Source organism: Mandrillus leucophaeus, unplaced genomic scaffold, assembly GCF_000951045.1.
Source record: "Mandrillus leucophaeus isolate KB7577 unplaced genomic scaffold, Mleu.le_1.0 Scaffold136, whole genome shotgun sequence".
In the NCBI taxonomy this organism is placed as follows: domain Eukaryota; kingdom Metazoa; phylum Chordata; class Mammalia; order Primates; family Cercopithecidae; genus Mandrillus; species Mandrillus leucophaeus.
Window position 1 is genome coordinate 5843824 of NW_012101321.1, and position 2494 is coordinate 5846317.

The window sequence follows — 2494 nt, forward strand, 5'->3', positions numbered from 1 at the left end:
CAGAGGATTACTGTGGGCCAGAGAAGAGAGAGTCCAGAGGAAGGGCTTAGCAGAAGTCAGAATATGGAAGGGTGAGCAAAAACTACTGATGGTTCATGGTTATGGTCACCCATGGTCCAGGTCAGCAGGTGCAGGGTGGTGGCGGGCCACACAAGAACAAAAGACCCCACTCTCTAGGAACTCATTCCTAGAAGATAAGCAGAAATAATGACTTCTCGAGAAGCTCTAAGCAATCTTCCCTGGGCACTCCACAGAAGAGGATGGTATGACTTAACAGTAAAGAGAACAGGCTCGGCGGCTTTGTCCTCTGGTGTGACTTAGACATGTTAACTGTTCCTCACAGAAAACTGCAGATAAAGAGAGTGCCCATGCATATGGCTGATGTATTAAATGGGTTCATACATGAAAAGCACCTAGAGCAGGGCCTGATCTAGAGCAAATCATAAACGTTAGTTCCCATAGGAGATGGATTCTGAGGAACTGCTTCTTGCTAAACCGCATTTAAATGGAAAGAGATGGAATTGTTGATACTCGCTAACCACATCTTTCACTATTGAATATTCAGTGTTTCAGTCTCTGCTGAGGTCTTCACTTTTTAGAATCTGAAATACATAGATGTTAATAACAACAAGGTGGATGAGAGGAAACAAGGAGAAAAAAGAACTTTTTAAAGCCAGAGTTCCAGAGCCATGAAGATTTTTTCCTTTGAGGACAGATTGTTCACCCAAGATATAGGCTTATCACCCCTGAAAGTCTCAGTCACCTGAAGGCTGGGAGTCAAGAGGAACATCTCTTTTTAACAACTGTCTTTGCTGTAAGAGCACCAATTCAAATGTGAGGGACTTGAAGCTTCTACTTATTTTGTAAGCATACAACCAAAGGATCATTGCATAGAGAAAAATAGAAATTCAAAGAAGAAAAATTAGATAGCCTCAATATTGAAACTGCAAGGTTTGTGCTGATTGTATGTGTCAATACTTTAAGGTTTAATTCATAATGCAGAGAAGACTCATGCCAGAAAGAAAGAACCCTGGCTTTCCTGGAATGGAGAAAAGATTTCCCATGTGTTGTGGGTGGAGCCCTACGTTTTGTCATAACAACGTACAAGCACAGTTTTGGGCCTTATTTGTGTCTGGGTCAGAGCTCCCACCATAGAAATGGGGTGCTCGGACCTGGACAGACAATAAGTCCCAAAACCGAATGGAAACGTTTTATAGTTGATTTTAATCATCAGTCTCTATGGTCAGACATGCTAGTGCCTATTTAAAATAAACAGGCAGGCAAAACCAAAGCAGAACAACACAAGATAAAATGGAATAGCAGAGATCCCCACATATAGATTTAGGTAATGGATCCCAAAATCTTATCAGTGATGTAGGTGATGATGAATGGGAGAAAGGAAAAACAAATGGCATATTTGAAAGCATGCAGCTGATCTAATGATCTAATCTATAAGTTCTAAAGAAACTTGAGTTCTTTATTGTAAAGTTTGTCATGTGGTCACAATTATACCGAGTGTAGATGGAAACAATGAGCCAACAAAGATATGGTATGCAGCATGAGCAAAGTAATACCATATGTGTGTTTTGGGAAAAAAAGAATAAAGTAGAAAAAAGTTGATGCTCTCACTGACTTATTAGTAAATATAGTTGAGGTGATTTTAATATTTAATAACAGAAATTCATTAGAAAATAAAACTTCACAATTACTCATAGTTGAGGCATAAAGCAAAATAGAAAGACAAAGTCAGGATGGCTGGGTTACTAGTCATATTATGAAACCCCAGATAAGAATGGCATACATTTTAATAATTCACTCACTGAAGTTTTAGAAGCCAGGCTGTCTTCTAGGGAAATGCAATTTGCGGTGTCAAGAGTATTAAAACCACAAAAGTTCTATTGAATGCAGAGATGGAAGGATGGAACATACTGAAGGAGAAGTTAGAAATGCTGGTTTCTAGTCTAGCTCTGTCAAAAATCTTGAAGATTTAGCTCCCTCCTCTGCCAAAGAAGAAATGTTAGGCTAGAACTAGATACTCTGAATTCTCTGCCAGCTCTGAAATTGTATGATTATTTTCATGTCAGAACTCTAGTCTGTAACTAGTTTATCTGAAACTGTTATTAACTCCATTTATCCCTAAATTAATCTGTACCCTTCCATGTACTGTATATGATTAATTTTACTTTCTCAATTTCTTTTCATTCTTCCCATGAAAGAGTGTTTTAGTCCCTTTTTTTTTTCTAACTAAAAAGATTAAGGATTTCAGAACTTGGGAAATCCCAGATTGAAGCCTTGAGACTATTTACCTTGAGTATATGAACAATATTTCATTACTCTCAAATGAAAAGTCAAAATCTATAGTAAATTTGCCTAGTGAGCTGTAAGCATCATATTGTATACACAATTTGAATTACATATAAAATGTAGAAAAAATATCAGTTAAGTGGTGATTTTAAACTTCCAACCAGGGGTCTGTTATAAACAATAATGTAAA

At 37.4% G+C, this 2494-nt stretch overlaps 1 protein-coding gene and 1 pseudogene across 2 annotated transcripts in view; both read right to left on the reverse strand.

Annotated features, from left to right (window-relative positions):
• EDNRA (endothelin receptor type A) overlaps positions 1-2494 on the reverse strand; it is a 77156-nt gene that overhangs the window by 49176 nt on the left and 25486 nt on the right. The gene's annotated exons all lie outside the window — the stretch shown is intronic.
• The window catches only part of LOC105534525, a 13376-nt pseudogene that overhangs the window by 945 nt on the left and 9937 nt on the right, over positions 1-2494 (reverse strand).